We start from the raw sequence: 14,327 nt of genomic DNA, 5'->3' as shown, positions 1-14,327 counted from the left end.
TGAAGATGTAGATGTTCAATGTTGATGTAGATCATTTGGAGCAATCCTTTGGAGTGAGTTGCACTTAGAACTTGCCTACATGGGTTAGTCCCACAAGGAACAAACAAGAATATCCATAGACATAGAGTGATGCACACACAAGATGATGTCCATGAAAACATTAGGTTACCTTGTCCCTTGCCTTACCAACATGAGGGTTTGTGACTCCTTGAAATAGTGCAAGATGTGGAAGTTGATTGCACTTGTTCTTGCCAAAATGATATGAGTGAAGAATGTTGGCGGAGTCACCCTCAAGAACTCTCTAGTTCTTCTTCTTCGGGATCCACATCATCCTGATGGGAATCCTTGGAGTTGTAGTTGTACTTGATGAAGTAAAACTTCGCGTAGTCTTGGGGACCCACTCGAACGAGGCTTTAGGTGCTTCTTCAAATGCATCAATCTCTTCTTGAAGCTTGTCCTTGCCTTTGTTCTTGTGGTCTTGTGGTGGAAGATCATCTTGAGCTTGTGTTCCCTTGAAGGAAGTAGGATCATACTTCTCTTGTTGAGGAACAAACTTCATCTTGGGGTATTGATCTTCTTCCCACTCAACTCCATTGGCATTGAACTTTCGTTCAAAACCAACACCTTGATTCTTCCGGTGCCTTCCTTGCTTGCGTACAATTTCCTCAAATTGCTTACTCCCGGCAAGGCTCTTATAAACTCCTTTCTCTATAATTCCCTTCAATAAGCTATTTTCTTGCTCAAGTGTAACTTGGCTAAGAGAATCATTAGTGGAATCAAGAGAACTACTAGAAGCAACAATATTGGATTTGACATTATTATTGTTACTACTAGAGGAAGTATCTTTCTTGTACTTGTTACTAGACTTGACTTGAGGCATGTAAGTAGATAAGAGTAAACACTTGGCAATGTAAGAAGAACTTTTCTTGCGGAGATCATCATTGATTGCTTTTAAGAACTCATGCTCTTGCTCAAGATTGAGCTTTTCGAAGCGTAACTTCTCATGAGCCCTTAAGATTTCTCGATGATCATCGTAGATAGTTTCATGACCTAACTTAAGAGAGTTTAGTTCTTTTGTTAGAAGCTCAATATTCTCCTTATCATTGTCATTCATTTTAGCATGATTAGCATGATTAATTGACGTTTCATCATAGTATTCATCACAAGAGTTGTCAACAAGTAAATCATCATCCACAAGCAAGTCATCTTCATCACTATTAAAATCAACATACTCGGAATGTGTTACCTTTGGACCTTTGGCCATGAAGCATCTTCCAACACCTTCATTTGGTGAGTCAAATATGTTGTAGGAGTTGATTGACACAAGTGCTAGACCGGCAACACCTTCATCTTGAGTATATTCGGAGTCGGAGTGATAGCTTCTCTCGGAGTAATTGTCGGAGTCGGAGCCGGAAACCCATTCACCAACATGAGCTTGATGTCTTCGTTTTGTGTATCTCCTTGATGAATTGTCCTTCCTTTCCGAATCCTTGCTACTCCGTGAGGGTCTTCGTTCATAACGATCATCTCTACTCCTCCTCTCTCTTGGTGGTGATTCTTCTCTTTTGCTTCTTCTTCTTGGAGAATCTTCTCTTCTTTTGTAGGGTGCCGTACACTCATTGGAGTAGTGTCCGGGTCTCCCACAATTGTAGCAATTGCGCTCTCGACTAGAAGATCTCTTGTCATTGTAAGACCTTGACTTGGAGCTCCTCTCTTTGGTTCTACTCTTGTAGAATTTGTTGAATTTCTTCACCATTAAGCTCAATTCTTCATTGAAGGTTGGTTTCTCACTTGATGATGTGGGGGCTTCACTTGAGGCTTTGTAAGCACCACTTGACTTGTTGTGAAGTTCCTCATTATCCTTGAGTGACATCTCATGAGCAACAATCCTTCCAATGACTTCCGTTGGCTTGAGATCTTTGTAGTTTGGCATCATTTGGATCAATGTGCACACGGTATCATACTTTCCATCCAATGCTCTCAGGATTTTCTTGATGATGAATTTGTCGGTCATCTCTTTGGATTCCTTGACGGACTCGGTACCTTCATGCATATCAATCAAAGTATCCCAAACTTCCTTTGCATTCTCAAGACGGTTGATTTTGTTGAATTCTTCGGGGCACAATCCGTTAAAGATGATGTCACATGCTTGAGAGTTGTATTGCAGCATCTTCAATTCTTCCGCATTAGCTTCATGGTTCGGTTCTCTCCCATCGAAGAATTCACCTTGCAAGCCAATACAAATAATTGCCCAAACGGCGGGGTTATGTCCAAGAATATGCATTTTCATCTTATGCTTCCAACTAGCGAAATTAGTACCATCAAAGTAAGGACCTCTACGGTGATAATTTCCCTCGCTAGACGCAATACTCTCCTAGATTGTGAAACCAAGGCTATGACCACCAAAAGCTATGGAAATCAATGCAAATGGAGACCAAATCTCTGATACCACTTGTAGGACCTTGAAGTATGTCTAGAGGGGGGGTGATTAGACTACTTGACCAATAAAAACTTAACATTTTCCCAATTTTAGAGTTTGGCAGATTTTAGCTACTTTAGGACAAGTCAAGCAATCATCACACAATTCACGCAAGCATGCAAAGAGTGTATAGGCAGCGGAAATTAAAGCATGCAACTTGCAAGAAAGTAAAGGGAAGGGTTTGGAGGATTCAAACGCAATTGGAGACACGGGTGTTTTTGGCGTGGTTCCGATAGGTGGTGCTATCGTACATCCACGTTGATGGAGGCTTCAACCCACGAAGGGTAACGGCTGCGCGAGTCCACGGAGGGCTCCACCCAAGAAGGGTCCACGAAGAAGCAACCTTGTCTATCCCACCATGGTCGTCGCCCACGAAGGACTTGCCTCACTAGCGGTAGATCTTCACGAAGTAGGCGATCTCCTTGCCCTTACAAACTCCTTGGTTCAACTCCACAATCATGTCGGAGGCTCCTAAGTGACACCTAGCCAATCTAGGAGACACCACTCTCCAAGAAGCAACAAATGGTGCGTTGATGATGAACTCCTTGCTCTTTTGCTTCAAATATAGTCTCCCCAACACTCAACTCTCTCTCATAGGATTTGGATCTTGTGGAAAGAGGGTTTGAGTGGAAAGCAACTTGGGGAAGGCTAGAGATCAAGATTCATATGGTAGGAATGGAATATCTTGGCCTCAACACATGAGTAGGTGGTTCTCTCTCAGAAATGGTAACTTGGAAGTGTAGGTTCATTCTGATGGCTCTCTTCACGAATGAAGAGGAGGTGGAGGGGTATATATAGCCTCCACACAAAATCTAACCGTTACACACAATTTACCAAACTCGGTGGGACCGAATCGTTAAACTCGGTCGGACCGATTTAGTAAACCTAGTGACCGTTAGTGATTTTCGGTGGGACTGACATGCATCTCAGTGAGACCGATTCGGTTATGGTTAGGGCATAACGTAATCTCGGTGAGGCCGATTACACAAACTCGGTGAGACCGATTTGGTAATAAGCTAACCAGAGAGTTGGTCAGGTAAACTCGGTGGGACCGATTTGCTCTTTTCGGTGAGACCGAAATGTTACAAAAAGGAAACAGAGAGTTTACATTGCAATCTCGGTGGGACCAATCGCTCACTTCGGTTAGACCGAAACGTTACGAAGGGAAACAGAGAGATTACAACCCCATCTCGGTGAGACCGAGATCCCTATCGGTAAGACCGATTTTCTTAGGGTTTGTGGCAGTGGTTATGACTTTTGGAATTGGTGGCGCCGGATAGGAAGAATCGGTGTGACCGATTTTGGCTTTGGGTTTAGGTCATTTGTGGATGTGGGAAAGTAGTTGAGGGTTTTGGAGCATATCACTAAGAACATGAAGCAAGAGGCTCATTAAGCAACACCTCATCCCTCCTTTATAGTATTGGCTTTTCCTATAGACTCAATGTGATCTTGGATCACTAAAATGTAAAATGAAGAGTCTTGAGCTTTTGAGCTTGAACCAATCCTTTGTCCTTAGTATTTTTGAGGGATCCACTTTCATCATCCATGCCATGCCATTCATTGAGCTTTCCTGAAATAATAGTCTTGGAATAGCATTAGCTCAATGAGCTATATGTTGTTATGAATTACCAAAACCACCTAGGGATAGTTGCACTTTCAGCCGAAGATGCAAGTGGTTCTCTCGAGTCATCCGCATCATGATTGGCATTTGGATCAAATGTGTATGATGCACATGTCGAGGGTTTTAAGAGAGCATCAATTTCCTCCTTGACCGAGGAACGAACTTCTTTCAACATAGAGGCTTTGGGGTCCGCAAACATTGAAAGAATAGCGACCGCGGTCAAAGGTGCACCCGGGTTAATAGGAGCCGCGGGAGCAACGACCGGGGCACCGAGTGCATCGGGCACGGCGAGGGCTAGGTTTTCACCACCCTCCATGCGCCACCTCCCACATTCCCTAGATGGACCATATCCTCTAAGGTTGTAAAACCTTATATTAGAGCACGAGGCTTTGATACCAATTGAAAGGATCAATACAGTCGACTAGAGGGGGTGAATAGGAGACTACAAATTTTAATATTTCTTGTCAATTTTACGGTTTAGCGGATAAATAGGGTTCACTAGATATGCAACTAGGTGAACACAGCCTATATGAAAAGAAAGCTTAAAGCAAAGTATGCTAGGCAACAATCTAATTAGCAAGCCAACAAGCATATAAGGCAAAGTAAAATGCGGGAAACGATTAACCACAAGTGAGGCGAGGACGCGGATGTTATCCCGAAGTTCACTCTTCCTTGGGGAAGAGCTGCTCTCTGTTTAGAGCGGTGCCGGAGCCAAAGCTTATGGAATGCCACGAAGGATCACTGTAGTCTCTTTCGAGTCACCCCAACGGATGAGCCTCGAATCACTCGGGGTTGGTCTTGAAGGCGACCACCACACCTTTACAAACTTCTCCGGAGCACACCACAACAAAGGAAGCATCCGAATGAACCTCTAACCGCCTAGGAGCCCAAGCTCCAAGAGTAACAAGTCAATGGGGAAGAAATGTTGCGGGGAACGCGATTTGGTTTGGTCAAGATGTAGATCGGGTCTTGCTCTCCCAATCCCCAAATTTTCAACAAGTTTGGGTGGAGGGATTGAGAGTATTGAGAAAAAATAGGTGGAGCAATGGTGGAGCTCAACAAGACATTAGGGTTAGGGGTGGACGTGGAAGAAGGGTGGCTTATATAGTGTTCTTGAGTGGGTGGCCATTTTTGCCCGTTGGACCCCGTGCGCACGGGCTAAGTCAGCCCCATGCGAACCAGGTACTCAGAGACATACACACCACCCAGTGCGCACGGGGGTCAAAATACCCCGTGCGCACGGGGTACTCAGGGAGTTTGCGAGCACCCTGTGCGCACGGGGGTTAAATGACCCCGTGTGCACGGGGTAGAGAGTTTCTAACTACCCCGTGCCCACGGGGTATCCAGAAACATTCTGCTGCAAGCTTTCCGGGTACCCGACAACACAAAATGGATAGAAAGGTGGTAGGAGTAGGTAGGCTAGGTGTATAGGTTTTGGCAATAGTATTCCGACACGACACACTCTTAGAGACCCCTCTTAATAATGTGGTCTTTCCTACGACTCGAATCGAACCAAAAAGTAAACCTTCGAATCGCGAGTAGACCACACCTTTGATCTTTTTGAATTGGGGGTCGCACATCTCCATCAAACACAATATGGAACCAATATCCCGAGATAAACTTTAGCAACCGATATTAGTTCCACTAACCACATTGTCATCAAACCAAAATATAGTTTAAGTGCCAAATGCACTTTCAGTTATCTCAGAAAGACCCGAATAAAATTTTGGAGAAATGCACAGCATCGATGGACGGAGCAGAACCTCAATCAGGTCTATGTACTCGATGGTACAGAAAGTTAACAAGAGCTTAACTGAAGTATTGTCTTAATCTCACCCATAATCCCTGACTGTCACAACCTGATACTTACCTGAAGCCATGAAAATCAAGCGTAGAACTGATAGGCGCCAACGACAGAGGGAAGCCCAACTAACCAGTCGGGCCCATGAGGAAGAGAGAAGCAAGGCTGGCCTAGCCAACGCTGTGTAATGGTACTTAGGTGTGTGTTACTCTAAAAAAAGACTTAGTGTGTGTTGCGTGGGAGAGGGCATCAAACATTACTATAAACAGAGCCATAGTATCCTTATCCTTCCTCCATTCTTCTCCTCCAAGCTGCTCTGTCAGTGTTCCCCTTCTCCAATTCTGGTGAGACGTCGCGAACCTTGCTACCAACGTAATGTCTGAACTAAAATAGGGATAACCATAATGTTTCAGCCATTGACATCCGCCTGAAAATTTTGGCGTTCTAGTATGGATTGGGTAGTGGAAGAGACCCTTCATGTGGTATGGTATATGGACATTCTTCATTTTTCATCTAATAGATGCATTTGCTTCTTTCAAGATACAGTTGTTGCAGCTCTTCAACCATGACACCAACGGTCTCCTTTGCGCAAAACCTTCAAAGGACAGAGCATATTATATTGGGCAACGCATAAAAGCTTCAGCCCACCATAAGGTCATCTAATTCTTTTGAGTTACAGACATACAATAATACGAACCTTTGACACAATATACCCACTTTTGTATGTGTACGCTGTGCTTGGCCAGCCTTTTAAGTCACGTCTGTCACTTCTCGCGCACCTTGGCTGCCACATTAAATCACATACGTTAGTTTTTTCAAGAAAAAAATATTTGATAAAAGAATTTCTAGATGACTCAAACTTAGATTTCAGGCTATTGGCGAAGGCTACTTGCCACTCGAACAAGTCACAACTTGTGACTTTGCACAACACGGCTTATATAAGGACAACACTACAACGTTCACATGTTAAACAATTTCTAAAAAAACAAAACCAAAACTTTTCTTCAGAAAAATGTGAAAAATTTGCGCATGCCGGATATTTTCATAAATAGCAGATAATTTATGAATCTCCAAACTTCATTGAAAACTACGAAAAAATTTCAAAATTCCAAAATATTTTCTGAAAATGTGAAGAACCCTGGGATTCCGAATATCTTTTGAAAAAATGTAAACAATTTTTTTAGCCTAAAATGTTTGTAAAAATGCTTTTTTTAAAAGTTCAAATATTTTAAGAAAAATATGGGAAAAAATAAAAAGCATGAATATTTTTTGAAAACATGAGAACATTTTTAGAAACCCCGACCAAAATTTGGAAAAGCACACTTTTTTTGGTATTTGTGAAGAATTTCTTAAAATGGGAATATTTTTTGAGATCCTGTTTTTATTTTTGAATTAGTGGACAGAAATTCAAAATAAGAATATATTTCAGCTTCTATATTTTTTGGAAAAGCACGAACATTTTTTTGAAATTACGAAAAAATTGGAAAACATGAACAGATTTTTGAAATTAAAACACAAAATCATAACATGAACATTTTTTTATTTTTTCCGATCATTTTTCGGAAATGTGAGCAATATTCTTAAATGCAAATAAGTTTAGAAAACAGGCGCCCGATGGCAGCGATACCGTCACCTAGTTGGGCCAAGGCTTAAGTATTTTTTTTCATTTTTCGTCATTCTTGCCTTTTATCGTTCATTCTTTTTTCTCATTTCAAATTTATTATTCTTTTTGAAAGCAGTTCAAAATTTTGAAATATTGTTAATTTAAAGGAAATGTTTTCAATTATGATTTTAAATTCTTTTTTCATCAAACATTTATTAAATTCTTTAAATTATTATCCTTTTCCATTTTGTCCTTTTGTATTTATTAGTTATGTTAAAAAGTTTAAATAACAGTTTCAAGTTCTTGTTTAAATTAATAATTTGAAGTACATTTTCTTCAGACTTGGCATGGGATGCATACAATGGGAATGCCCAGCTTCTGGCAAAAATTCTAGTAATTTCAAGAAAGTCCCAAAAACACCATGTTCATCATAGTATGTCCGGGTAGGGTTTCTTGACAACCGTCAAATGACTCCATTGCTTTCATTAGCTAGTATGACCAATTCAAGGCAGCATGCCAGGTTATTTTGGTTTCCGACAAATTTTGCATTTTCTAAAGTTTTCTTGGTAAAAAAAGGCCGATAAATGGTTGGACGTGTCACAACTTAACTACGCTGTCGGAAATGTTCAATCCTAGCACGGATTCACCATGGGCACGTCCACCTAATTGCAGAAGTTAGCATCATTTTAAGAGTGTGCAAAACTAGACCATGTTCAATGGAGGTTGTCCTGGTAGACCAGAAGGCTTCGTTTGAGAGCATGTTGTTTCTCAACATCCTTGAGTTGGCTCCATTTTTTTCATAGCCTTATATTACAAATTCAAGGCATCATCCCAACTTGTTTGGGTTTTCTACTAGCTTTGCATTTTCTAGAGTTTTCTTAGTGAAAAAGCACGATAAATGGTCGATTTGACACAAGTTGCATAATGTATCAAAATTTGTTCAAACCTCACATGGATGCCTCTCATGGGCATGCCCACTTGCTCGAAAAAGTTGGGGTTATTTCTTGCATATTTAAAAATAGACCATGTTCAATGGAGGGGTGTTCCGTCAGGCAAGAAGGGTCCGTTTGGGAGCGCGTATTTTTGGCATCCTTTAGATAAGCAAAAAAATTCCCATGAGCTTATATGACCAATTAAATGCACCATGTTGTTTTCCTTTTTCGACAAACCTTGCATTTTCTAAAGTTTTCTAGGTGAAAAATGCCTGATTAACGGTTGGATGTTACGAACTTACAGGTGTCGAAATTAGTTCGAATGTGACATGGATGCCTAACATGGGCACGCCCACCTGTTGGCAAATTTTGGGGTCATTTCATGCATGTCCAAAAATAAATCATGGTTTATGATTTTTATTGATTTTGAAAAATGAAGTTCACAAATTTCAAAAAGTTTATAGAATTTTAAAATAATTTCATGAATTTGAAAAAAAAGGTTTGATAAAAAAATCATACAAGTTGAAAAGAGTTCGTGGATTGAAAAAATTCATGCATTTGCAAAACGGTTAACGCATTCGGAAAAAAGTTCATGGATTTTTAAAGAAGCTCACAAATTTAGGAAAATGTTCACGACTTTGAAAGGTTCATGAGTTTAGAAAAAAAACATGATTTTATAATGAAGCAGAAAAGAAATTAAAAAAGAAAGAAAACGAGAAGTAAAAACTGAAGAAAATACCGCCTAAAATAAAAGAAAAACCAAACAAGGAAGCTGCTATGTGTTTTTAGGGCGTCTGCTATTTGGCGTGTATGTCGCTCATTACTGACCTAGCGCGTACCTTAAAGCGACCAATTTTGTTTTGGGTCGGACCGTTCAAGACTCCTTCCCCACTGGTTTTTTCGTTTTTCCTTTGGTTTTTCCATATTTTTTCTTGCTATTACTCTTTCCTTTTTTATTTTGTGTTCTTTTGTGTTCTTTTTTTCCTTTTTCTTTTCCCTTTTTTATTTTATCTCTCTTTTTGTTTCTTTCTTTCTTTTTTATTTTTATTTTTTGTGGACATGTTTTCTCAAATTGTGAGGAATTGTTTAGAATCATGAATATTTATTAAACTCGTGAATTTTTTTTGAAAATATGAAAACTTTAAAAATTGACGAACATATTTTATAATTTAGAATACAGTTTTGGGAATTGTGAACATCTTTTGAACCCATTAATATTTGTGTTGAATCAACGAATATTTTCTCAAAATTGGGGTAACTATTTTTGTAATTCATGAACATTTGTTTGTACAAGAATTTCTTAAATTCATGAACCTTTTTTGAAGGGAGGAACATAAAAGATCTGGTTAATTTCTGCTAGAAATTTCCTAAGCCATATCAAGTGAAGCCTAAATTGTACACCCGACATATGCTTAGGAAATTTCTGCTAGAATATTTAATTTGCATTAGATCTGGTTAAGCAGGCTTCTCACACGGATAAGACCATGTAGACATTGAAAAACAGAAGTGATTTACTCCAAATGGCTCATATTTATTAATAAGCCCCTTGCACTGTTCAAACATGACCAATACCTGCAGCAGCTCAGAGGTGCTAACGAAAACAGCCTCTCAATTTTCAACATTGTTGCATCTGCTCTCTGCTGCAAGCCTACAACCGAAATGTATCATTTCCAATCAGTAACAAGGCAGTAACAAGAACGAATCACATGCGAAGAGGCAAATACTGGTACAATTACGTACTTCCTTTGTAAACTAATATAATAGCGTTTAGATCACTACTTTAATATTCTATAAATGCTTTTATAGTAGTTTATTGAGGGAGTACCTGCTTGGAGACCCCGTGGCAACTGTCAAGCATGAACAAAGCGGATAGCAACGTCTTCGTGTTGGACCAGCCCGTACATCTCGCACCCACGACCTTGCAAGCACGCACGTCGACGCCGAGCAGGTGCTCATCAAGCAAGAAGTAGACCATGTGTGATGAATGAGCGCGAGCATGGGGATCTTCCTTGGCAGACCCGTGGCCTTGTAGCTGTCATCGTTGCAGATCCTGTGCTTGAGCGTCGTGCCCTTGAGGAGCTTGACACGGGTGACGGCGGGGTCGTCGGCGAAGGGGTCACAGGTGACGAGGCTCCAGGAGAGGTCGATTCCACCAGAGCCTCCCATAGCAGGAGATGACGCCGTTGGGGTTGTGCAGGCGGGCCGAAAGCGGGTAGGCGACTCTCTCGCTGACCCACTCCCCGGCCTGCGAAGAGAAGCGCAGGAGAACGGCCTTGTCGCTGCAGAAGACGGGCTGGAGCTTGGCGACCACGTAGCCCGTGCCGTCGGGGTAGGCGATGAGGCCGAGGTCGCCCTTGTAGGAGACGAGCTTGGGCATGGGGAGTGGCAGGGCGGAGGCGGTGGTGGCGTGGAGCACGAAGTAGGCCACGACGAAAGATAGCCAACTGAACTGCTGGTGAGCGGGTTTGTCGATGATGGTAGGGCCCGTGGCGCGGCCCTGGTCGGCGTGGAGGAGGAGGAGGCCCGCGGAGGAGTCCACTACTAGGGAAAACCCTAGCAGTAGCGCGGGATGCCACGCTACTGATAAGACGCTACAGCTAACATATAGTAGTAGCGCGTGTCATCCCACGCTACTGCTATACATGGCTAGCAGTAGCGAGCTTTAGTGCAGAGCGCTGCTGCTAATATCTGCAGCGCTTTTTAGCAGGAAGCGCTACTGGTAAGGGAACGCTACTGCTAACTTTATTCCCCTCGCTACTCCTAGTTTTATTGGTTTTTGTTTTTTTTCTGCATATTTGTTTTGTATGTGAATAGGCTTTATACAATAATCTTTAGCATATCATACACATACAAATGTAATCATAGCATATACATACAAATAGTCTCATCAAATCATGTCATCATCATAATCATCATCCAACACAAAGTGGTCTCTCGTCATCAACTCGAAAGTAGCGATACAAGTCTCGATTACTTGCAACTACATCGTCATCCATCTAAACAATGATATACGAGAGAAGAGCTATCATTATGAGTGAGAGCGGAACTATGCAGTACATGAGTTCGTATCCCTCTCTCGCATTAGCGTGAACCTAAACTAACTACTGGCTGTCGCTCGGAAACCGGAAACCGATACACCTGGGCCTGACACTCCGGCAACTCGTCGTATACTCCTGGCCTAGCACTTCTTCGCCATCAATGATCTATGCACCTACATCGTCACATGAGTCAACGATATGCAACATATATAGTTGAGCAACAAAAAGAGACAGACTTGGCAAAAATAGAAGCAACATATCATAAGCATAAATAACAAAGTTCATCGTACCCAAAATGCCCTAACTAGAGTGATCTCCGCTAGTCTCGTCGCCGGTCTCAGTCTCAGCGCAGGTCTTGATGTCGGTATCAGTCTCAGCACCGGTCTCGATGTCGGTCTCAGTCTTCGATGTGACAGGTGGACCCGGCAATATCAACCGTTGATCGTCGGCTTCCCTCAAAAAATCGTCTGCCGCCAGGTAGACGTTGTCGCAGTCACCAGAACTCTGTCCTTCATCGTTGCTATCAATGTTTCATACGATTAAATCTAGTCAATTAATTCTAGACCTAATAAAATGAATAATTACATAAAAAAAGCTTATGCTTTGTAGGAACGTTAACTCCTTCCCGGTGCGGCAAATCCCGGGCACTCGATATGTCCTAGTTTGTAGCACAAGTCATGCCGAAATTCACGGAAAATTTCGGCATGACCTTTACTAAAAAGTGGACAAATCGAGAACCTGAATTTTGCCAGAATGGAAATGAATCAACATTCCAGCAAAACATAGGCCACTCGGCTTCATTCCCTGGAAACAACAAAAGGCCACTTGGGCACAATCGAACTGCTTCTATGTTGCATATAACAGGACCACTTAAGAATATGTACATGAGAAACTACAACTGTAGATAAACATGTGCAAACACAATTGAGGAATTTGCATATATCCTGACCACTTCAAATTTGCATCTCCTAGAGTTTGACACTTCAAGAAAATCTACACAAATCTCATGCTCTCCCAAACTCAATTCAAAAACCAAATATAGATTATATTTTGTTAACTACTGAATTAAACTTTACTCTAAACTAAACCCTACCGCCCTAATTAACATCTACTCCCTCCATCCGAAAATACTTGTCATCAAAATGGATAAAAAGAAATGTATCTAGAACTAAAATACGTCTAGATACATCTCCTTTTATCCATTTTGATGACAAGTATTTTCGGACGGAGGGATTAGTTAAACAAACTCAATTCAAAAACTAAACCCTACTGAACTAATTAACATCTACATTATCTACTACTTAACATCTATTATTACCCTAACTAAAAAACATCTACTATTAACCATACTGCCCTAGTTAACTAGTACCATCACTACTACTAATTAACATCTACTACTACTACTAAAAATCATTATCTATATGAACCCTAGTACTAATTAACATATACTACTACTGCTAATTAACATGGCAGAGGAAGAAAAAGCACAGAGAGATGGGGTGGGGGAGGGGTGGGGGGCTTACAGAGAGGGGAGAGACGGTGGCGGGGAGGTGCTCGGCGACGGAGGTAGGGACGGCGAGGGCGGGCTCGGGCGGCGGCGGTGAGGTTGAGGCCAGCCTCGGGCGGCGGCGGTGAGGGCAGGCTCGGGCTCGGGCGGCGCGATCGACGGCGGTGACAGAGGAGTTGGGGAGACCGAGGGGAAGGGGGAATGGAGGACTTAGCAAAATTTTGAGCCCGCAGGTGGTTAAGTCGAACTAGCAGTAGCGCTGTTTCGGAAACGCGCTATAGCTAAGTTAGCTATAGCGCATTTTAGTGAAACACGCTACAGCTATAGGAAGCAGTTATTTCTTTTGTTTATCCTTACATTTTGTTTTTTTTTCATTTCTCTGTTTCCTACTTCTTTCATTTTCATTTACTTTTCTATTTTTTTCATTTTTCTTTTCTTTCTTAGCAGTAGCGCTCTACGCAGAAAACACGCTGCAACAACGACTATAGTGGTAGCGTGCTTTACGCGAAATAGCTACTATTATTCCTAGCCTACCACCAACACAGTGGGAATTATAGTGGTAGCGTTTTTTTGCTGCACACGCGCTACTGCTATAGTCGTAGCTATAGCACGCTTTTCTAGAACGCGCTACTACAAAGTAGCAGTAGCGCCCTATTTTAACCAGCGCTACTGCTATACCTCTGTGTATAGGCTTTTCCCTATTAGTGGTCGATGGTGAGGACGCAGGGGAAGCTGGCGCGGGTGGGGCGGGATGGGAAGATGCATTGCGGGATGGTGAGGAGCGCGACGCGTGGGGGCGGCGGTAACGTGAGGGAGAAGTCAGCGACGCCCGGGCCCGGCGGGAGGGCCGCGGCGGCAAAGAGCACCCGCGGCACGCTGCCCAGGATGACCCACGCCGGCATGGGCGAGGCGGCTGACGCCATCTCGGCTAGGCTACCTCGGTGCGGTGGCGGTGGTTCGTGCCCGGTGTATGTTGGTGTTGAGGTGGGCAGTGGTGGTGAGGTGGCATGCCCCGGTAGGCGACTGGGGTAGGGTTTTACGGTGGCGTTCGGGCCAGGCGACAGGAGGCAGGATCGTGCTGAACCGGTGAGACGGCCAAGCTAGCGGCACGCGTGGCCTTTGGAACGTGCAGTGCACCTGGTGCCGATCGACTGTTGGACTCCAGCATAAAAAGTAGGGATGCTTTTTTTTAGGGAAAGCAGAGCTTTATAAATTAACGGTGCTCAGGCATATCGCCTGAGACACAAACTGCCACTTGGGGCGGTACATCAGAGTTCCAGCTAATGCTGTTATTGGGTAAACACAAGCGTCCTATAACTGCTAATTCATGGGCTACAGAGTTTGCT

The 14,327-nt window shown here is 42.6% G+C and overlaps 1 pseudogene; it reads right to left on the bottom strand.

The window, feature by feature from the left end:
* Nucleotides 1–10,044: 10,044 nt before the first annotated feature.
* Nucleotides 10,045–13,904, bottom strand: LOC119279364 (annotated as a pseudogene).
* Between the last annotated feature and the right edge of the window lie 423 nt (nucleotides 13,905–14,327).

Source organism: Triticum dicoccoides, chromosome 3B (assembly GCF_002162155.2).
Source record: "Triticum dicoccoides isolate Atlit2015 ecotype Zavitan chromosome 3B, WEW_v2.0, whole genome shotgun sequence".
In the NCBI taxonomy this organism is placed as follows: Eukaryota; Viridiplantae; Streptophyta; class Magnoliopsida; order Poales; family Poaceae; genus Triticum; species Triticum dicoccoides.
Note: the sequence above shows the minus strand (reverse complement) of the source record. Positions and strands in the feature narration are given on the sequence as shown.